Below are 22,646 nucleotides of genomic sequence, written 5' to 3' on the forward strand. Positions count from 1 at the left end.
CACTCCTGGGCAAGTCTCAGAATGTACTGATGAAGTATTGATCAGGCTTGATGCTATAATGTAAAGATACATTTGAATTCTAATGTGATTGACCTGTAAATTTTTATAGCAGGCTTTAGGAGTATGCCTCCTCCTTTCACCCACCCACCTATGCCCTCATTAATACGGTCACATGATCTTTTAAGTATGTGCTTTGAACCAAGGCAGGACAAGGGAGTGATCACTTTTCTCGACCGTGTGAAATGACCTTCCTGTAGGGTTTATTTTGTCCACTTGTGTGTGCTGCTTCAATTCCTTTCTGCCAACTGCTGAAGGAATGGCATGAATTCAGACAAACAGATTACCTGGTCCAACATTTTCTGTCTGGGACTGTCCTCAAATACTATGTTAACGGCCATCCAGGATCCTGCAGCTAAGGAAGCCTTTCCGTCTCAGCCTCCACGGCCTTTCTGCTCGCACAGCCTGACGGATGAGTTTGTGCCTTTCTGCTGTCCCCAGCCCCTGGATCTGTTTCACTTTTGACAGCTATGGACCTTTGGGAGAAGCCAAACAGGTTTAGAAACCAGTTTAGTCCCAGCAGACCTGCACAGTGGGAACTCACCTCTACATACAGGGATGTGGGGCAGGGCCTGTCTGGGCACTAGGAAGTCAGCCCAGGTTCCCAGAGAGCCCTAGGCATCCCGTCTAAACAGATACATCAATCTGCTCACCAAGAGAATAAAGCTGGCTCTCCCCATATAATTACAGGGTGGCTGATTTATTATTCTGAACATTATTCTGTGCATGGCAGGGGTAGTGTTATTTGTGCCAGTATACAGTATTGGGCCAAAGGATGAAATACCAAGCTAGTCTGATTGGCTCCAAGAACCCATTTGCACAAACCGAGCTCCTGCATATGCCAATGCGTGTTCAGGGATTATGCCACGTGGCTTAGTCTCTCTGGCAAAGCCCCTTCGAGAAGGAAATTACAGTGGCAGGGGTCTGATGATAAATCTTCCTATTTGGAAGTTCTCTATGAAACGTTTTCGCATTTATGTTTACCTTTCCATCATCGTTTAAAAATCAATCTGGCCCAATCCTAGATTCGCCGAAAGACCCGTTTGGATTAGACTTTAAGGCTCAGGGTTGTTTGTGAGGGGTAGACACATTGATACCTGGTTTTAGGGTATACATATTTAAGCAAAAATAGAAACAATTCTTAACAAGAATTCTTATTCAATTTTTCTCCCCCACGGAATGAATTCATAGATTATTCAGTTTTCTGAATCCCAGCAATACCTCATCACCGTTAATATAATTATCATGAGGGGAATAAAGAACCTGATGCAAGGAATAACTAGCTTTATGCTATTTTAGGTGAAATAAGCAGGTTATAATAATGCACATTTATTATGATTCACATTGTGTTGAAAAATTTTGTCCAGGAAAAACAACATAAAGGAATATCCTAAATAATAATTGTTACCTTTAGGTAACAAAATTATGAGTGACATCTTTTTCTATTTTAAAACGTTTTTGTCTCTAATGGATATAAATGTTATAATCTTTTAAAAAAAGTTTTTATTGAAAAAAATTAAAAAATAAATAAATAAAAATAAAAAAAGTTTTTAATGTTTATTTTTGAGAGAGAGAGAGAGAGAGTGTGAGAGACAGAATGTGAGCGAAGGAGGGGCAGAGAGAGGGAGACACAGAATCGGAAGCAGACTCCAGGCTCTGAGCTGTCAGCACAGAGCCCCACATGGGGCTTGAACTCACAAACGGGGAGATCATGACCTGAGCCAAAGTCGGACGCTTAACCGACTGAGCCACCCAGGCACCCCTGAATTTTATAACCTTAAAACCTGTGTCTCAAATGTAAACAGCCCCTACAGGATGAGAATAGCTTGTAACTAAAATACAGGCTGAGTCCAGATCGGCCACTGAAGGAAGGGGTGAGGGAACCCCCTGACTTCCCAGCATTTACATCCCAAACCCCCAGACCCTAGTTTGAGGAGATTCCCGTACTGTGCACTTCAGAGCCTTAAATGCTCCCCTGTGTAGCTCCAACAGGTGTGATTTACAAGGCAAGTTTCTCTCTTAAAACACCTTTCCGGGAACCTTCATTCTTTTTAGTACTGGTAAGTTCCAGGAACTGTCTGTGCAGCATGAAGGGGCTCACCCTCCATCGTGTTCTCCCTTGGCGTGTCCCCGCGGCCCGCTCCTGGCAGACAGAGAAATAGGCCTGTTGGTTTTCTTGTCTCTCTGGGACCCCTTTTGGTCACCTCTGCCCCCTTTCTGGCAGTCTTCCCCACGCCTTAGTCACCGAGCCGCGCCCAGGCCAGACCTTCCTTGGCGGGCCTTCCAGCGCTGCGTGCCTGTCCTCCTCGATACTTGGCTTTGAACAGCGTGGTGGGAACTCCTACCTCTGCCAGCTGCTCCCTTCAAGTGCCTGGGGCTAATGGGGTTGCACACGCGGGCACACACACTTATTTACTTGTTGGTATTTTAAATACCCAGCTACCCCAAAGCACACCAATCGGGAGCTTTGGAGGTTGGCTCTGACATGGGTGGTTCCAATGTCCAGCCGGGGTCGGGAACCACCTGATTAACACCCAAAGCTGAGGCGGGACGGTGAAGGACTCAGAACACACACTCTGAAACCAACTGCCTGAAATGAATCATGTCTCCACCAGGAACCTGACAGCTGTACAGCCTGGGGCACTTTATATCCCTTTGTCCATCATTTCCTTATTTGTCGAGCGGAGGGGATGCTGATAGTGATATCTGCCTCGTGGGGTTGTGGTGGGCGTGGGGGGGGGGGGTGGGGGTGGGGTCGGATCCGATAACGCTGTGAAGTACGCTGTGGTCCAGCCCACAGTCGGTGCTTCTGGGCAGGCTGGTTCTTCGTATTGATAACTATTACTACTCAGCATCCTATGGTCACCTGGCTCCGAGGGGCCCCAGGGCGGCAGCTTCAGGAAAAAAAAGTTAACAGGAGACTTAGATCTGCTCTGTGGGATCGGGACGGAAGGCCGAGGCAGAGTTTGCAAGGTCCTCCTTCGCCTCCAAGCGAGGTCCTATGAGTGCTCCTGTCCTGAACAGACTTCTGCTGGTCTCCAGCCCCTACCAGGGGCTGCTGGGAAGGACACTCGGGAGCTGAGTGCATCAGCCACACCAGTCTGGGCCTCTCCTGAGAGAGGGGCTTTAAGAAGCGCCTGATGGGAGCTTCTCCTGCAACTATAAAATCGCCATTTCTCACCGACGGGCCTGGTTTTCGGGGGGCCCAGGCTGCAGCCCTTGCAAGGCTTTGGCAGCTCTCCCGGTGCCCCTGGCTGGGGAGCAGTGGGCAGAGTGGCCCTATCGGGTCGGGGTTTATTACCCCCTCCAGTGTACTAGCCCTCGCTTCAGAATAAATACCCTCCCACGCTCAGTGTGCCGCGCACCTGTTAGTGTTTGTTTTCAACTGACAGTGTTGATTTAGCGTTAGGCCCAGCAGGGGATGTGGTTACAGCGCTATGATAAGGGCCCTGAGCGGCTCTGCGCACAAGAGGAAAATGCCAAGTTGGGTAATGAAAACTGAACCGCCCCATGCTTCGGCTTAAAAATATCCTTACCGAAATTATGAAAGCGCCACAAAAACAAAACAACGCACAAATCATCCCTCTCTCCTAGAGCAGTTTTCCTTCCCCACACTGCACCGCAGCGAGAAGCAGCCTGGCTTGTCTGAAACTCAGGGGAGGGAGCCCTGGGTTCTCTTAGCACTTCCCGCTCTGCCTTGGGAGCTGCTGGCAGATTTCACCTCTCCTCTCCCGGCCTTGCTTTCCCCTGCGATGGAGAGAAGGGTTTGAATGCCCTGAGCTCTCTGATTCCTTCCAGTACCCCTTCACCCCGCCTAGCATGTTGGTGAATCCACTGATTCACTGATGCATGATGCGTTCAATTACAGAGCACGACCTACACAACAGGCAATGCGGGACATGGGGGGAGAGAAGGCAAGGCAGAGCAGGCCAGGCACCATCCCTGGAAGCAGGTGTGTAAACAAACAGGCATGACCAAGGGTGCACGCTGGCAGCGACATATGTTCGGGGGAAAGGTGATTTTCACAGATCAGATGAGTGGTCTTTCATAAAGAGGGCGACTCTTTAAATTGAGTGTTGAGTGATGCACCGATGCTTGCCAAGGTGGGGAGGGGTGTAAAGAGGGCTGCTATGGGCAAAGCTTTAGTAAAAGGCGAGCTGCAAAAGAGCCTGGTGGGGTGGGGGATTGCCAGCACTTTAGGGAGTCAGAAACCTAGACTGTGGGCTGTGTGTGTGTGAGAAAGAGAGACAGAGACAGGGACACAGAGAGGAGAAGGCTAGTAGAGAGCAATGCTTTTGGATATCAGAAGAGATTCAAAGTGGGCAGAGGCCACATTAAAGCTGTACGATATGAAGGAGTTCAGAGTTTAGCCCACAAACATGGAGGAGCTAATGACAACCCGTTTTAAGCACAACTCAGTCAAATTTGGGCCAGTAGAAACTTTATGCAAAATAGTTATATGTGCAAATAATTAGGAGATTAGAATTTGTCTTATTTGCCACATTTCCCCCCGGTGTTAGATAACAAATGTTCAGGCGATGGCACCATCCTGTTTCCTGGTTTGCTCCTTCAGGTGGCTGGACTGGAGCCTTCAGGACCCAGGTTTACAGGTTGTTGGCTTTTTTTTTTTTTTTTTTTTTTAATTTTTTTTTTTTCAACGTTTTTTATTTATTTTTGGGACAGAGAGAGACAGAGCATGAACGGGGGAGGGGCAGAGAGAGAGAGGGAGACACAGAATCGGAAACAGGCTCCAGGCTCCGAGCCATCAGCCCAGAGCCTGACGCGGGGCTCGAACTCACGGGCCGCGAGATCGTGACCTGGCTGAAGTCGGACGCTTAACCGACTGCGCCACCCAGGCGCCCCTACAGGTTGTTGGCTTTAACTTACAACCTTCTTCTTCATGCCCCTTCCATTTCCACAATGGAGATTGGAAGACTATATCACTTCCTAAAAGCTTTCAAGACTAATCCCGTTGTACTCTTACCACTCCTTTCCTTTCCTTTCCTTTCCTTTCTCGTCTATCATGCATTTTCCTTCTTTGTGTGTGTGTGTGTACCTTGATTATCATCTGGCGAGCAGAGATTATATCATGAATATTTTATAACCCCATAGCGCCAGTATACAAGAGCCTATTAATAGCTCAATGACTTCAAAGGATACTTGCACATGCCTAACACAGGCCAGGTACAGAGCAGGTGCAAAATTATAAGAAGGCACATAGCTGTGGAGTCAGAAAGTGCAGCGGTTTAACCCCTAGCTAGGTCACATAAATCATTAGTGGTCCTGACCAAGTCATTTGATTCTGAGCCTCAGTATCTTCCTCTGCAGAGTGGGGTTAATAATAATGTGAAAAGGTATTTCTTTTGTTGTTGTTGTTGTTAACGTTTATTTACTTTGAGAAACAGAGACAGAGCATGAGTAGGGGACGGGGCCGAGAGAGAGGGAGACACAGAATCCGAAGCAGGCTCCAGGCTCCGAGCTGTCAGCACAGAGCCCGACAAGGGGCTCGAACCCACAGACTGTGACATCATGACCCGAGCGGAAGTCAGACGCTTACCCGACTGAGCTATCTGGGTGCCCCATGAAAGGATATTTCTTAAGAAAAGATAAAATCATGACTCCCATACAGATATAAAATAAACACATGCTAAGGATTTTATTTAACAGATAGATGTTAAATTGGTTCAAAGGCGAAATAAAAGACGCATAAATTTATATGGTGTTAAGAAGTGTTGGAATGAGTTTACACATCGACAGAAACTGGCTTTTTCCAATGAGGGTTGAGTGGGTGGAGAAGCCAATGTAATTCCATCCAGCGAGTATGTATTTGTGTATCCGCAGACAAGAATCATTTGCATTGCTATCAGTTATCTATAGCGTACAGAGTAGTAAAATCGCTTAAAGCCAGTGAAAGGCTCAGAGCCCCCCCTCTCAGAATCAGAATCAGAATCTGATCCTGGAAAGAGTGTGCACTAAACAATGCATAGTGTTCTACAGAAGCACAAACCTTTCTCTGTAACGCCTAGCTGGCATCCTGTGATTGCTGGGAGGATCAGCTCTCACAAATGTGGAACACCTTGCATAGTCCCGAGAATGTACCAAGTGCCCAAGCAAATGAGAATTGATTTTATTACTATCACTCTAAGCTATAAAATAAAATTGCTTTTTGGCTAAGTTTTTGCTCATCAAACCAGAATGGGTATTTTTCCATCGTTATCATCTAATGGCATCCAATATAGTGCCCGGGTACTGGCTTAGTGCTCAGTAGATTTTTGAATGACAAGTTTATACGAAGGACAATATTCTGGTGAACCGTGAAATAGATTTTTTTAAGTTTATTTATTTATTTTGAGAGAGAGAGAAAAGCATGAGCAGGGGAGGGGCAAAGAGAGAAGGAGAGAGAGAGAATCCCAGGTAGGCTCCACACTCAGCATGGAACCTGTCACGGGGCTCTATCCCATGAACCGTGAGATCATGACCTGCGCCGAATCAAGAGTTGGACGCTCAACCGATTGAGCCACCCAGGCACCCCGTGAAATAGATTTTGAGAACCATTGATGATTAACCTTGTGAGTCAGGACAGATGGCAAGGAAACCGAAATGACTTCTGCCATCATGCTCTCGTTCTGAAAGTCAGTGGGACTTTCAGTGGGACCTCGCGCCCCATTCATGTAAGATGATGGTGTTTGAACGCTACTCTGCTCTGACCCCTCTCCACTGGATGCCAGCCTGAGTTCTGTTGAAATGAGCATTCGCTTTACCCTGGGTCTAAGTCCTTATTCAAACACAGCTTTCAATGATGCCAGTTGAGTTTCCCACATGCCTGCTGTGACGTCCAGGAGGATCTTCTTCAAGGAACCAATGGCAGTTCAGTTCTCGTGGGAAGCAGACTAGGACCAACAGTTTCCTGAACTCACCCCATTTTAAATGATAAGCAAAGACAGAAGGGGAGCTCAGTAGAGCGAGTGTATGTGTGAGTGTATGCATGTGCTTGTAATTAAATAGCAATAACTACAACAGCCACCCCAAATTTAAAATGGCGTTCCTTGCATAATGCTAAAATAAGTTGCTGGTGGCCAAGAGGAAACTGGGGATGGAACATGGATAAAAATTGGATGTATCTTGGAACTGTCTCTGGTTTTAGTGGTTTGGACCCCGAAGTGGTTCAACTTGTCTCTTCCTTCTTTTTTCTTCTGGAAAGCCTTTCATTTTAGAATGGTAATAAGCAACCACCCAATTTGTACTTAACTGTGGACTTGGCTTCTACTAATTTTCAAGAGTTAAAGAAAGACAGAAAAAATTCTTTAAGCCTGACAGAGTTTCTGGAGCCCCAGCCCTCCTTGAACACCTTCCAGCATCCTACCTGGGTCTTAGAGGAATGCTGGCCTAGAGACAAACTTAATACGTACCACCCTGACTCCCGCAGCTGCTCTTAACTCTTCCATGCATAGGGAGAGCTCTTTGACTAGAAGGAAAACTGTTGTAAGGACAGGTACGGGCCAGGGTGGTAGGAAAGGAATGATGACCTTAACCAGAAAATAAAACTCAACTGTGGGCAAAGGCAGGGCTGGTCTTCTGATTCGGGGACTATCGACAATTATTTCGTGAGTTCCCGAGCAAGATCCATTCTGCCAAAAATAATTCCACTTTGCAAGAGGATGCCAGGAAATCCACAGTTTTGAGTTTTAGTTCAGTCAGTGACTCAACCATCTGTTAATTTGCAAGGATGTGTGTCTCCAATTCTTCCTTGGATTCTCAGGGAAAGAAAGGACCACCTAATCTAGTGATTCTAAGCTCTTTTTTTTTTTTTTTTTTTTTTTTTGGATGATGGATGCCTTTGAGAACCTCAGTTTTGCAGCTCAGAAAGATGTAGACAGGCACTCCATGTGAGTTAGACTTTTCTCCCACTGCAAACAGTAGAAGCCTGCTGCGGCTAATTTAAGCAACAGAGGGATTTAATGGAAGGAAATGGAGTGGGAGAGGAAATAGGTCTAGAAAGCTTTGGGATCTAGAAAGCAGGAACTAATTCCTAGTGGGCACGATTTCTTCTGTGCTGTCAGCAAAATGAATCCGATAAGCCATTCCCCCCACCAACCCCCCCCCCCTCTTGTTGCAAGAAAGATTTCCCAAGAGGAATTCTGTTTGGCTTACATTAGACCCTTCCCTCTTCCCCCATCATGGCTAAAAGAAGTGAAGTTTATTGACTGCAAGTGCCACCAAGATAGAACAATATTCAGAGGCGATCAAGGCCCTAAAAGGGTAATTAGGGTCTTGATATTACTGAAAGAGAAGGAAACGACGCTGGGCAGGTGAAACCTACCGGTGTCCACTAAAAACACCTCCACACAGACATCCGAATGTCACGTGAGTAGGGGAGCCATGGACCCTTGGCCTAGACCCCAGCTCTGAAAACTGGGGCCAAGACACCCCTACCTAGGCTACACCCTATGGTCAACATTTACATGCATGCTCTCACACCCTCCATTTCCGGAGAGTACGTGTGTTGTTAGAGGACCGGAAGTTCAAGACAAAATGGGGTACCTGCCAGAAGAAAAATAAGCCTGAGGATACCAAGAGTGACAAGAAGCAAACAGAGACGCTGGGAAGAGTAAAACGAAGTCTTTCCCAGACCTGATCCTTGATTAAGTGATCTGCATGTAATGACGTGTCGTCTACTGTTGCACCAGTCATGGGCTCTCAAGTCAGGGATCTGCTGGTTGTGCACTTGGGTCCGGCGCTATTGCAGGACCTAACGTTCCAGGGACGTGCTCACTTCGGCAGCACATATACTACAATTGGAACGATGCAGCTAGGACAGCAGGGCCCCTGTGCAAGGACGACACGCAAGTTCGTGAAGCTTCCACATCCGAAATAGTTCCCGTGAGGATGGTCTCGAAGGACCTGCTACCTGCAGAATGAGGTCCCTGGAGGGAAGGGTGCTAAGCCAAGCCTCTAGGCTTGATTTCTGATCTCACTGGTGTGGGTACAGCACCAGAGAAACCCATGAGGGGATGGAGGGAGTCTTGCATCCATTTCAGCAGGGAAGCGGCATGGATCCAGCCCGAGATGGCCTGGGATACATACGCAGAGGACAAGGAACGCACCGTGCATCTCTAAAACTGTTTGTACCGTACATAACCATGGGCTATGGGGTGAAATGAACTCCTCTTGGACGACTTCACCATTTCAGACCTTTATAACCCGATTTCTGAATAGATGGTACAAGTACCCTGTGAGGCCTACTGTGATTTTTGCCCCCGCCCACTTCTCCAGATTCATCTCAAGCTCCTGTCACTCTTACATACTAGTCTTCGGCTACCCTGGCCTCCTTCCAAACCTCTCATCTTCCCCGAGACCTCAAGGCTCTATCATGCATTGTGCCCAGGCCTTCTGTGCCCTTTCCGACTCTGGATAACTCCAAGTTATTTCTCAGTCCCAGCTTAAATTTTATTCCTCACAAAAATGGTCACTGATCCAAATTAGATCAGGCCCCCACCTGTCGGCCTGTACTTATTTTTCATGGCACTTACCATGCTGGTTAAATATTCACGTGCTAATCCATTATACTCCTGCCTCCTTAACTTGATAAACTCTGGAAGGGTCCAGGCCGTATCTGTCTCATTCACTGTTGGAACTCCAGTGCCAGGCTCACGGTAGGTGATCATTAAATATATGTTGAATAAATATCGTGCATTATTACACTGAATGGGAGGAGCTATCAGAGACAAATAGTAGAAATGAAATTAGTTAAGATAGTAAATTTAGAGAATGATATATATGCTAATAAGTGTGGAGGTGGAAACAGATATAAAACGTAAGATGCTAACAGAATTGTGGAATATCTTCCATTCTTTCAACCTCAGGAATGAAGGGAGCCAAGAAAGCCTATGGAATGTAGCCAAAGAGAGTTAAGGTTTCAATTAAAGCAACAAGCTCATATATCACATTTGGTTGCCCCGGCAACAGAATTACCATCTTATGATAATGATATTATAATATGATAAAGCAAATACAAATAATTTAACAATTTATCAGAAATGGAGTAACAAATGATTTACTTAGCTTCACTTTGGGGGATAATCTAAGGGGAAAGTTTGGAAAGGGCTCTCTGTTGCAAAGGATACTGTCCTAGAACTTGAGTTATATATAAAAAGGTTAAACCGAGCCACGGAATTTGACACCAATTTTAAAATCTATACGGAGAAGCACATAAGGCTATGATCAACTTAGATGGTTTTAAATAACAGAACAAGATAGGAGACTTGCCGTACACGTCAATTATCTTTTTGCATTATTATGTTGTGGAACCCACGGCTATAAACCTCAGGGGCAGAACGCAATAAGCATTCGTTTTGGCTCACAAGTTCATGGGTCAGTTGTGCCATTCTGGTGATCTAAGCCAAGCTCGGCTATTTGGCTCAGGCTCATTCATAAGGGCAGCTGGTGAATTGGCTGGGCACTGGCTGGTCTAAGCTGGTCTTAGCTTGGATCGACTCCACCCTATTCCGCGTGTTCTCTCATCCTTCGGCACACTAGCTTGAGCTTATTACTATAGTGAAGGCAAAAGTCCCAAAGAGGAATGGAAGCGTACAAGGTCTCTGAAGGCCTCAGTTTGGCACACTGTCACTTCCACCACATTTCCTAGGCCAAAGCAAGTAGTAAGTCCAGTCCCGGTTCAAAGGGTGGAGAAATAGTCAACTTCTTGATGCAATGACCTGCAAAGTTGTATTGTAAGGATAGAAATACAGAGAGGCTATTGATTATGCCCATCAATGCAATTGACCTACCATACCAGAAGTCAACTTATTATAAAGCTATAGGAACGAATTCAGTATGATATTGGTGTAGCAATAAAGAGAATAATTAGACCATATTATGATCCAAAAGAAACTCATATGATATTAAAATACCATGACAGAGGAGGCATCGAAGATTCTCTATGGGGAAAATGATAGACTTTTCAACAAATGGCACTATAACAATAGGCTATTCAATAGAGGAAAATAGATCCTTACTTCACATCATACTCAAAAATCAATTCCAAGTATATTAAAGATCTAAATGTAAAAAAACATGCTTTAGAGCTCTTAGAAGAAAATATCTCTGTAGTTTGAGTGTTGAGAAAGACTTCTTAACACCCAAAAGGTACAAACCATAATAAAAATGTATATAAATTTGGTTGCATTTTAATTTATAACTTCACAATGAGATATCACTTTACACCCGTCGGAATGGCCAAAACCAAGAACATAAGAAATAACAAGTGCTGGAGAGGATATGGAGTCAAAGGAACCCTCGTGCACTGTTGGTGGGAATACAAATTGGTGCAGCCACTGTGGAAAACAGTATGCAGGTTTCTCAAAAAATTAAAAATAGAATTACCATGTGGTCCAGTAATTCCACTACTATTTACACAAAGAAAATAAAAACACTGATTTGAAATGATATATGCACCCCCTATGTTTATTGCAGCATTATTTCCCAGAGTCAAGATATGGAAGCAACCCAAGTATTCATCCATAGATGGATGGATAAAGATAATGTAGTGTATATATACGCAATGGAATATTACTCAGCCATAAAAAAATAATGAGATCTTGACATTTGCAGCAACATGGATGGATCCAGAGGGTATAATGCTGAGTGAAATAAATCAGATAAAGACAAATACAATATAATTTCACCCATATGTGGAATTTAAGAAACAAAACGAGTGAACAAATGAAGAAAAAAGAGACAAAAAACAGACTCTTAAATACAGAAAACAAACTGGTGGTTGTCAAAAGGGAGGTGGGTAGCAGAATGGGTGGAGAAAAAGGGGATTAAGAGTCCTCTTGAATTGATGAGCACTGAAAAGTGCATAGATAGAATTGTTGAATCTTTATACTGTGCACCTGAAACTGATATAATACTGCATGGTAATTAGACTTCAATTTAAAAATAAATAAGTCTTGGGGCGCCTGGGTGGCTCAGTCGGTTAAGCATCCGACTTCAGCTCAGGTCACGATCTCACGGTCCGTGAGTTCGAGCCCCGCGTCGGGCTCTGGGCTGATGGCTCGGAGCCTGGAGCCTGCTTCTGATTCTGTGTCTCCCTCTCTCTCTGCCCCTCCCCCATTCATGCTCTGTCTCTCTCTGTCTCAAAAATAAAATAAACGTTAAAAAAAATTTTTTTTAAAAATAAAAGAAAATAAAAATAAATAAGTCTTTCAAATGTAGATAAATTTGATTACATTATAATTTATCACTTCTCTGCAAAGAAACCTCCAAAAAGAGATAAGAAAAACCCCAGTCCTCAGGAAGATAGTTATAAAGCAAATAATGGAAAAAAAGATTACTAGTATAGTATTGGGAACTAATAAAGAACTTCATGAAATCAATGAGAAAAAGATAAGTCAATAGAAAAAAATAAATGAAAATTAATATGTGAAGAGAGGCAATTCACAGAGTAAGACACCTGAATGGCCAAGAAGCATATAGTTAGTAAGTGGGCACATGCAAATTAAAACTGTAATGAAATATCATTTCACAACTATTAATTTGGTGAGGATGATGTACACTTATATCGAAAGTTAATCTGGAGCCACTGGAACTGTCTTACACAGTGGGCATGACTCTGTGGAGAGCAATTTGGCAATAGTTAGTAAAACTGAGTGTACACATACCTGTGACCCAAAAATATATATACCAGGAAGTTTCTCCTATTTTTCTCAACTTATGCTTGAAAATATTCACTGTAGGCTTATTTGTAATGGCAAATGGGAAACATCCTAAGCATCTATAAATGAGAGTATGTGTAGCTATATATTGGCATATTCATCCAATGGAATACAAAACTACAGCAAAAATGAATGAACTAGAGATAATATATTACCATGGAAAAAGCTCACAAATGTAATGTCAAACAAAAAAGCAAGTCGCTGGAAGATGTATACAACATAATAACAGTTATGGGGCACCCGTGGCTCAGCTGGTTGAGTGTCCGACTTCAGCTCAGGTCATGATCTAGCGGTTCGTGGGTCCAAGCCCCACATCGGGCTATGTGCTGACAGCTCAGAGCCTGGAGTTGCTTCAGATTCTGTATCTCCCTCTTTCTCTGCCCCTCCTCCACTCGTGCCCTGTCTCTCTCTCTCAAAAATTAAAAAAATAAAATAAATGTATATAGTAATAGTTATATAAAGTTTAAAGACATATTAAACCACACCATATTGTTTAGGAATACCTACATACATAGTAAAAGCCTAAAGATATGCATAAGAATGATACATAAGAAATTCCGAATAGTACTGGTAGTTAGTTATTTCTGGGGAGCAGGTGAAGTTATAAAGAAGAAAAGGTCATTAGGAAAGATACACATGAGGTTTCAACTGTATCCATAATGTTAAATTTCTTTTTTCTTTAGATTTGATTTTTAAGTAATCTCCACACCCAATATGGGGCTCAAACTCAACAATCGATCAACAATCAGATACTCCACTGACTGAGCCAGCCAGGTGCCCCTGTAATATTATATTTCTTAAGCTGGGTGATGTTAACATTAGTGTTTTTTCTAATATTGCTCTCCACATGCTACTTGTTGTCTGATGTTTATTATTTATTTTTTTATTTTGTAATAGATCAATTTCTTCTTTTTTAAGTTTATTTATTTTGACAGACAGAGAAAGAGAAAGAGAGAGCACAAGTAGGGCAAGGGCACAGAAAGAGGGAGAGAGAGAATCCCAAGCAGTCTCCACACCCAGCAAAAGGACCCGATGCCGGGCTCTATACCATAACCATGAAATCACAACCCGAGATGATATCAAGAGTCAGACGCTCAACCAACTGAGCCACCTAGGCACCCCTATATCTTTTTAAAGTTTATTTATTTACTATTTTTTTAATTTTTAAAAGTTTTTTAATGTTTATTTTTGGGACAGAGACAGGGTGCAAGCAGTGGGAGATGGGACAGAGAGAGAGGGAGACACAGAATCCCTCTGAGCTGTCAGCACAGAGCCCGACGCGGGGCTCGAACTCATGGAGTGCGAGATCATGCGAGGTGATCAAAAAGAATGAAATATTGCCTTTTGCAACTATGTGGATAGAACTAGAGGGCACTAGGCTAAGTGAAATTAGTCAGAGAATGACAGATATCATATGACGTCACTCATATGTGGAATTTAAGATACAAAACAGACGAACATAAGGGAAGGGAAGCAAAAAGCATAGAAAAACAGGGAGGGGGACAAAACAGAAGAGACTCTTAAATACAGAGAACAAACTGAGGGTTGCTGGAGGGGTTGTGGGGGGACGGGCTAAATGGGTGATGGGCATTAAGGAGGACACTTGCTGGGCTGAGCAGTGGGTGTCACACATAGGGGATGAATCACTGGATTCTTCTCCTGAAATCATTATTGCACTGCATGCTAACTAACTTGGGTGCAAATTTAAAAAGGAAAGAAAAGAAAAGAAAAGAAAAGAAGAAAAAAAAAAAGAAAGTGCTTGATCCTTTTTTTTTTTTTTTTTTAAATGTTTATTTTTGAGACAGAGAGAGACAGAGCATGAATGGGGGAGGGTCAGAGAGAGGGAGACACAGAATCTGAGGCAGGCTCCAGGCTCCGAGCCGTCAGCACAGAGCCCGACGTGGGGCTCGAACTCACAGACCGTGAGATCATGACCCAAGCTGAAGTCGGACGCCCAACCGACTGAGCCACCCAGGCGCCCCAATCCTTTTTTGAACTAAGTGTTGATTATTACTCACACGAGATGGGGGGGAAATAATAATGTACCTGTCTTCAGAGACTAGTTTTGGAGACTAGGACTGCCATAACACAGCGCCACAACGTGAGTGGCTTAAACCACCAAAACTTATGGTCTCACAGTTCTGGAGGCCAGAAGTCCGAGATCAGGCTGTGGGCAGGGGCTGGTTCCTTGCTGCTGAGGGCTGTGAAGGAGAAATCTGTTCAAGCCTCCCTCTTAGCTTCTGGAGGCTTGCTGGCAGTCCTCAGAGTTCCTTGGCTTCCGCTGCACCACCCCGGTCTCTGCCTTCATGTTCGCATAGCGTTCTCCACGTGCGCAGGTCTGTCTCCAAATTTCTCCTTTGTATCAGGACACCAGGCGTATCGTGTGAGGGGCCCACCCTACTCCAGCCTGACTCCATCTCAACTGGCTATATTTGCAATGACCCTTTCTCCAACGTGGTCACATTCTGAGATCCTGGGGGTTGGGACTTCGCCATAAGAATTTTCAGGAGACGCCGAGACCAATTAAAATCGCATCTATGAAACTATTGCTACATTCTCGTAAGGGGTTACAAAGTGTAAGAGTCTGTGCTTGTCACAAATGATCACATCTTAAAGCATCTAGTAACCTATTCGTTGCACCACACGGCAAGAATTTAGCTTGGCACAGATTGGACAGTTTGGGGGAACGATGCTAACAGAGCTTGTGCAGGGACTCTTTAAAGCAAGCGCTCTGTTGGGTTCTAAATCTGTCCTCGGTAATTGATTGCTTTAGCTCAGCTAACAGAGAAAAATCCATTCTGTAAAGAGTTACTAGATACATGGGGTTTGTATATAAAAGGAGCTACAGCAGTATGTCGAGAGATTAAATAATTGCTTGTAGGCAGAGATTCGAAGAAATTTCCCAAATTAGCCGGGCTGTTCCATGGTTAAACTAAAGAGAGAATCCAGCTTTTCTAATGTGCAGGCTTGTGCTATGCCCGCTGACCCCAAATGCGTGTACTTTCTTAATGGGTGACTTTTATAACATCATTTGCCCTGAACGGGAATTCAGAATGACATTAGGCCACCTTTTACTTAGCAGGGCCATTCAGGCCAAAATGACCTTGTCGTTAAGGGGAAGCAGCATATCATGGTGGTCAAAAGCAGGGATCCTGCAGTTCAGCTGCCTGGCTGTATGTTCTGGGTTTCACTGTGAGGTCTTAGACAAGAGATATCCGTGACCTTTAGCAAATAATCATACTCACCTGGTAGGGCTGCTATGAGGATTAAACCCGATAATCCGTGAAACAGAACCCTCTCTGGAACATAGACTGTGTTTAACAATCAATGGTTACAATTACTCTCTGTAACGACAGAACCTCGGAGAAATCGCTTTGAGATAATCTTTCCCTTTTAAATTGTGAAAAGGAAAAATAATGATACCAACCAACACAACCACTTTCATTTTTGTATATCATCGTATGGTTCCTAGGATACTTAGAGTGAGATATCATTTTGTATTGTGCTGCTTAAATGTAAGCAGCTTCCATGTTCCTACACAGGAACTCAGTTCCAAACGGCTGTATAAGATTCCATTGAATTGATACATCAAACTTTACCTAACGTTGTTCTTATGGTTAAATATTTGGATGGGGCGCCTGGGTGGCTCAGTCGGTGAAGCGGCCGACTTCGGCTCAGGCCATGATCTCGCGGTCCGTGAGGTCTAGCCCCGCGTTGGGCTCTGTGCTGACAGCTCAGAGCCTGGAGTCTGTTTCAGATTCTGTGTCTCCCTCTCTCTGACCCTCCCCTGTTCATGCTCTGTCTCTCCCTGTCTCAAAAATAAATAAACGTTAAAAAAAAATTAAATATTTGGAATTTTTTGGTTTTGTGACTCTGGGTACCACTGACTAATATCACTTTGTAGAAACCAATATATTTTTTCTTATTAAGATAAAGCAACCAGGAGGCGTCTGGGTGGCTCATTTGGTTAAGCGTCTGACTTCGGCTCAGATCATGATCTCACGGTTTGTGGGTTCGAGCCCAGAGCCTGGAGCCTGCTTCGGATTCTGTGTCTCCCTCTCTCTTTGCCCTCCCCCACTCATGCTCTGTCTCTCTCTCTGTCTCTTAAAAATGAATAAACATTTAAAAAAAATTTTTTAAGACAAATCAGCCAGGACCATCTCCCTTACCCCTCTGTCTAAGGGCCTTTGCTTCACTTACATCCTCCTCCATATTGTTTTGACCTAAACTGTGTTCCTTATAATCTACTCCCCAATGTTCCCCAAACTCTATTTACAAAAGCCGAATCTCCACTACTGTTTCTTAGTTTCCCTCTGCAGATTCCAGGCTCTCCACACTGTTCCTTGCTGTGTCATGTCCCAGATACACTCGCTGCCCTCCCCCACTTCCTCGAGCTCGCAGTCCACTTCTGGGGGCATCAAGTATGGGGACTACAAGGTTAGGCCCATTTGGCACACTTTATGCTTGCCTTCTTATGCTGGGCGTATTCTCAGAATCCAAAAGGGAAGTGATATGATGCTTTCGAAAGCATCGTTGCTCCCGTTCTGTGTCTGGCAAACTCCCTCATCCTTCAATACTCATCTCAGATGCACCAACCCCCAGGCGTAGCGGCTCACTGCTCCATCCTTGCTGTTCCCAGGGTACTTGCTACATCTTGGTATCCTCAACATCCAACAGTGATTGTCCATCGTAGATGCTCAGAAACGCTCAAAAACCAGTGACTGCGCATTACAGATGAATAAGTCAGTTATGGACAGACCTGTGTACGTGAAGTTAGAAACTCTTTAAATTGCCTGTTTGGATGGGATTGGAGTCTATTGGTTAAGAGAAAAGACTTTGGAAGCAGATAGACCTTGATTTGAGTGTGAGCTCTACAATGTGCTAATTAGGAAACCTTGAGAAATGTAAACCAGGCTTTCCGAGTCTCAGCGTCCTCATCTGCAAAAGGAGATCATTTCTGTCAACTTTCTTGGTGGGGTAAGATGGAGATTAAATGGGGGCGCCTGGGTGGCTCGGTCGGTTAAGACTCCAACTTCCGCTCAGGTCACGATCTCGCAGTTCGTGCGTTTGAGCCCCGCATCGGGCTCTGTGCTGACAGCTCGGAGCCTGGAGCTGCTTCAGATTCGGTGTCTCCCTCTCTCTCTGCCCCTCCCCCACTTGTGCTCACTCTCTCTCTCTCTCTCTCTCAAAAACAAATAAACATTAAAACACAATTTTTAAATAAAAATTAAAGATGTAGATTAACTGGATTAGTAGATGCAAACCACACAACAAACACATGGTTTAAGTGGCAGCTATTAAGACTAGCAAAAAAAGATGCTGGAAAGTCAGGCTGGCCCAAAGTATTGTCCCCCACTGGATTTTTGTCAGCAGATCCTAGGTTTTCACCTCTTAAAATATAAATGAGGGTGTAGCATTAGCTTACCAGGAGGACTGAGCAACCCCTGTTTTCAGTGAGGTTCTGACATTATATTGATGGATGTACTCTATTTTTTGCTCGCTCTTATCACAGATGCTCATTTAACAGAAAGAGCTGCTAAACGCATACTCCACCCTGTCCTGTCCAACGCCAGCCCATCTCCAAGCCTTTTCCACAGCGGATTTGTTGTCTGGGATCCATCTCATTTTTGTCTTTTCTCCGAATGGAGCGTTGTCTCTAGCCAGTCTGACTAAAAGCGTGAATTCAATTTGTGATCTGGAAGGACTGACGTGATCAAGTCACTAACAGCCATGACTCGCTGGTTACGACCAGTAACTATAAGTAATTTAATAAAAGATTGTTGACCCCCCCCCAAAGAAAGTGGAATTGTTATGAACAGATGAGGAGGAAGCATCATGAGAAAACGGAGATTTAAACGGCACTCCCAAAATGTGGCCCCGAGCAGCAAGAGGGTGGTAGACTGTGGGCATCTCTTAGGAAAGAAGAGGAGTGTACACGATGGGGAAGAAGGGAAGACAAGGGAGGAGTGGTAGCCCAGGGATCAGGCTTCCTGTGCCTAACGACACCCAACACTCACCCGCTAGGCTGGTGAATGGGCTGCAGGCTCTGAGGGAAGCCAGTGACACCCAAGTTGGATCAAGCTTGCAGGCCTTGGTACCACTGGACCAGTGCCTGTTAGTGCCAGGCAACCTTATAGGCTGTCAGCCCATCCAGGGGCAAGGAAAGATATGCTCATTGGCCCTAGGAAAGCTCTTTAAAAACTCAAAGCTTTGCGTGTGATTGAGGTGCACAAGCTACAAGGCAGAGTATTGAAATGCAAAAGTCTGCTAAGGAAACAACCAAAGCAATGCCAAAGAATTTAATCTAAACGCAGACACGTAATAAAATCATAATTCTGTTTGCTTGGCCCAGATGCCTGAAGCATCTTGAAAGAAGGCACATTTCTGCACCTGAGTAATGTTAATCTCGGGCTTAGAAAGCGTTGGAGTGAATATGGAGAGTCTTGAGACTGCTAAAAATCACTTCTGATAACTATTAGGTATTCTAGTAATGCAACCAAATATTTATTAGAAAATTGCAATGTAGAAGACATAGTACTGACAAACGATGGTGATGACAACACCTAATCTTTATGATGGTACTTTAGAGTTGACACCAAGCTTTTTACGTGGGGGAGGATGCTCATCGGTGTCCAAATAATATGCACGTGTGCAATCTGTTTTGAGGCATGATTTTCGCCCCTCAAAAGCTTATAGTGCAGCCACAAAAGAAAGACATGAACACAATGTAATATAATACAAGCTGGATGATGCTAAAAGCTATAATAAAGGTAATAAATTATGATTTTCAAGGGCTAGGCTACAGAAAGGAAGCATAATTTAAAATGTACTTTGAACTTCTGATAGGTAGAGGTGTGAGACAGGCATTTCAAGCAAAGAAAACATCACGTACAAGGGCAGGAAATGGAAAATTGCAGCATGTGTTCAAAGAATGATAGGAGACACAAGAAGAGTAGGTTGTGGTGGACATCTGTTACTTTTGGCTACTCAATATCCACTCTCTATTCTCTTCCTAGTGGTAAATGGTTCCTTTGGGGGAACCCATCTACTCTTGATATCTAACAAGTGGAGTTGACCTTACTCCTGGAGTCAAGGCAGGGCCAGAGTGATCATCACTTGACCAATCACTGCCTTCTATCTCCCTGGATATAGCAATTGCTTCAGAGTTGGGTACACAACTCAAGTTATCCAATGTCCCAAGGCGAAATCTCGGGAATTTTGTTGGAAGTTTGGAAAGAAACATTCTCCTTCCATGAGATTAGTAGCTCTAAAGAATAATGAAAATCTGGAATTTTCTGGAAAATCTGGAAACGTGGTCTCTCTGAGGAGAGTGCCTGACATGGAGAAAGGCCGACACGTTTATACACCTGGATCCTGTCATGTCTAAAACAATCTGCCCCTTGACTTTTCAGATACGGGAGATGACACATTCCCCACGTGTTTAGCCAGTTTGAATTTTTTCCTATAATGCAGAGCTGAAGACAGATTAGAAAGGGCCTTCATGGATTCATGAATTCATGGGAATTCATTCTCTAGTCAACAAAAAGCCACAGGATGTTTTAGGAAAGTGATGGAATTTGAATTCCATGCCCAAAACAGTTTGGAGGCACTGTTGGAGATAGGGAAACCAAGGAAGTGACTTCTGCAGAGGCAAAGCCAATGGTGAGAATTGTTGGCTCTTTGTGAGTTCCACGGAATCATCATTGCCTTCATTTCTGAAGTTCAACGTGCACTGGTATTTTTCTAAGCACTTGCACACCCACAAACCCACTTGATGCTCACCCTAACCTTATGAGAAAGGTCCAGTTATTATCATTTAACACACCAACCCCGTGAAGAAGGTCCAGCTTATCCCCATTTTGCAGAAGATGGAACAAACCTCCAAGGTCCCACAACTAACCAAATGGCAGGTTGGACTTTGGGAGTCAGGTCTCAGGGCCTGTCTTCAAAGTAGACAACTGCCAACACCATAATGTCTTGGAGGTGACAAACTATCCTCCCCAGTGGCCCATTCTTTCCTCCCAATAGCCTGGAAGTTCATATTGAGAATCATTTCTTTGACCTAGAAGATGAAGTTGGAGGTGTTGCTTCTAGAACGCTCCAGTTCCATTGTCACCTGAGTAGGAGAATAGGGTGCTGGCCTTCACATTAGAAGAACAGAGCCTTAAGGGGGACAGGTAAGTTTTGAACATAAAAATGTGGATGTTGGGGCACTATTTGAGGAAATGCCAGTTTCCCCTTGTATTGGCAAGAGGAGCATCTGGTGTGCAGGTGAGCAAAGAAGTGGGGGAACAAAGAGAGACTCTGTGTCCTAACAAAAATCCCCTATCCCCTTCAAAATGCAGATTTTTTTGGTCAAAATTCCCAAAAGCACATTCTTGCAATGTTATACTCACTTCCATAAATGGCCCTTGTCTGTGTTGTTTCAGTCAGTCCCTGGATACGAGGAGATGAAGTCAGGCCTCCCAAGTACTTTCGCTGTCAAGTACTTTCTCTCTGCCAGACCTTCCCACGGCCCCAGATGGTCTAGCTTCTCCTTCTTTGTCATTTCCTGAGGGGGTGGGAGAGAGGAAAGAGTTAGAAAAGAGGCAAGAAGCATCGATTTGCCAGTATCAGCCCTGGCTCTCTCACACAATCCACCCAGTGGGCCAGGTTTGAAACAGACCATGGGTTGGTAAGTGGTTGAAGCTTGGCCCTCTGCCCATGTTTCCCTGCCTACCCACATTCCTGGGCAGGAAGTACCACCCACTTCCTGCCCACCTCAGGCTATCTGTTCTCGTAGGGGCTCTTAATACATTCTCACCACATTGATATAAATGATGAAGTATGCACAGAAGTAATGCCCTCCTGTATCACTGGGGTGATCACATTAATGAGAGCATCTGCGGGGAGAATTTAGAGGAGACATCATGCTTCTGGAGTCACTTGTTTATTCACCCATTAAGCAAATCTTTATTGAGAACCTATAATACACCAGGGAATATTCTTGATACTGGAGATAGAGTGTTGAATTTTTGTGGGATTTTATTCTTGTAAACATACAAGCTCATTTCAGGTAGTAAGAAGTGCTATGAAGACAAAGAAATATCACTACGAATAGTTAGAGGGGTGCCTGGGTGGCTCAGTCAGTTAAGTGTCCGACTTTGAGCTCAGGTCAGGGTCTCATGGTTCATGAGTTGGAGCCCCGCATCAGGACCTCTGCCGTAAGCACAGAGCCTACTTCAGATCCTCTGTCCCCCCCGCCTCTCTGCTCCTCCCCTGTTTGTGCTCTCTCTCTCAAAAATAAAGAAACATTAAAAAAAAAAAAAAAAGAATAGTTAGAGAGTATGAGATTTTGATTTAGGAAGAGTTTTAAGAGAAGTCCACACTGAGGAGACAGCACTGAGGCCATGGGCCAAGTGAAAATCAGAAGGAAGATCATGCTAGGCTGAAGGAAAGGAAGGAGGGACAATCATTGTTGAGGATAAGAAGGTCTGTGTGGCTGGAGCACAGAGAGCAAATGGAATAGTCGTTCAGAATGAAGCTTGAGGAACCATGGACCAGATAGTCTTAGGGTAATAGGAAGCCAGTGGAAAAATTTTCCCAGAAGAATGAGATGATGTGCTTTCAGGGGCGCATAAGGCAAAAAAAGAATGTAAGAAGACAAGTAAGGAAGCAGGAAGACCAGTCGGGAGGCTTTATGGAGGTTCAAGTGAGAGACGAAGGTGGCCTGGACAAACCCTATGTATCTAGTAACTCTTTACAGAATGGATTTTTCTCTGTTAGCTGAGCTAAAGCAATCAATTACCGAGGACAGATTTAGAACCCAACAGAGCGCTTGCTTTAAAGAGTCCCTGCACAAGCTCTGTTAGCATCGTTCCCCCAAACTGTCTA

At 44.3% G+C, this 22,646-nt stretch overlaps 1 long non-coding RNA gene and 1 other non-coding gene across 2 annotated transcripts; one reads left to right on the forward strand and one right to left on the reverse strand.

The window, feature by feature from the left end:
* Positions 1 to 1,617: 1,617 nt before the first annotated feature.
* Positions 1,618 to 2,569, reverse strand: LOC128775020 (uncharacterized). The gene is made up of 2 exons (XR_008419587.1): positions 2,324 to 2,569; positions 1,618 to 2,200 (listed from the first exon to the last, which is right to left on the reverse strand). It is a non-coding gene; the product is annotated as an uncharacterized LOC128775020 (long non-coding RNA).
* A 6,253-nt stretch (positions 2,570 to 8,822) lies between these two features.
* Positions 8,823 to 8,934, forward strand: LOC128775173 (U6 spliceosomal RNA). The gene has a single exon (XR_008419819.1). It is a non-coding gene; the product is annotated as a U6 spliceosomal RNA (small nuclear RNA).
* The last annotated feature ends 13,712 nt before the right edge of the window (positions 8,935 to 22,646 follow it).

Source organism: Panthera pardus, unplaced genomic scaffold (assembly GCF_024362965.1).
Source record: "Panthera pardus isolate Hobbes unplaced genomic scaffold, ASM2436296v1 HiC_scaffold_6, whole genome shotgun sequence".
NCBI lineage: Eukaryota > Metazoa > Chordata > Mammalia > Carnivora > Felidae > Panthera > Panthera pardus.